General features: G+C 45.3%; 1 non-coding gene across 1 annotated transcript; it reads left to right on the plus strand.

The window, feature by feature from the left end:
• The first annotated feature begins 383 nt into the window (after positions 1-383).
• On the plus strand, positions 384-490 carry LOC111826641. The gene has a single exon (XR_002829994.1). It is a non-coding gene; the product is annotated as a U6 spliceosomal RNA (small nuclear RNA).
• Positions 491-929: the final 439 nt, after the last annotated feature.

The raw sequence follows: 929 nt of genomic DNA on the forward strand, positions 1-929 counted from the left end.
TTACCAATGAGATCAAGAAAGAAATAAATGACTTCCTAGAAACAAATGAAAATGAACATACAACAACCAAAAATCTCTGGGACACAGCAGAAGCAGTCCTGAGAGGGAAGGTCATAGCACTACAGGCCTACCTAAAAAAAAAAAAAGAAAAAAGAAAAATCAACAATAAACTATTTAAACCTACAACTTAAAGAATTAGAACAACAAGAAAAGCCCAGAGTAAGTAGAAGGAAGGAAATAATAAAGATGAGAGCAGAAATAATGACATAGAGACCAAAAAACCACACTAATAAAAGAGAAACGTGCAAATTGACTGTCCCTCCGCTACGCCCACCAGCCAATCAGAGCAAGCATGCAAATTAACCCAACAAAGATGGCGGTTAGTGCTTGCTTCGGCAGCACATATACTAAAATTGGAACGATACAGAGAAGATTAGCATGGCCCCTGCACAAGGATGACACGCAAATTCGTGAAGCGTTCCATATTTTGCACTCGTGGGCTGGGAAAAGATATGAGTCAAAGCACACTGTGTGGCACTCAATGAAATCGTGACTTTTGCGCAAAAAAAGAAAAAAAAGATGGCGGTTAATTTGTATATGCACGCATGGAGCGAAGACTGAAGACAGCATAGATAGAAGCCTATCTCTGCAGAAAGGAGCAAAGCGGCGGAAAAAGGGACGGAGCCGAGGCAGCGGAGACAGGAGTGGAGCCGAGAGAGCGGACACGGGAGCGGAGCTGAGGCAGCGGAGATAGAGGGCACAAGGAAGCGAAGAAGGGAGCAAAGTGTGCCGAGGCAGGCTTAGCTCCCTTCTCCGCTGCTTCGCTCCGGCTGCAGGAAGCCCTATTCTTGCAGAAATAGGCCGGAGGAAGCCCTATTCTTGCAGGAATCTTCCTGCAACGGGCCTCTAGTGTGTGTGTATGTGTGTGT

This window comes from Myotis lucifugus, unplaced genomic scaffold (assembly GCF_000147115.1).
Source record: "Myotis lucifugus unplaced genomic scaffold, Myoluc2.0 scaffold_91, whole genome shotgun sequence".
Lineage (NCBI taxonomy): Eukaryota > Metazoa > Chordata > Mammalia > Chiroptera > Vespertilionidae > Myotis > Myotis lucifugus.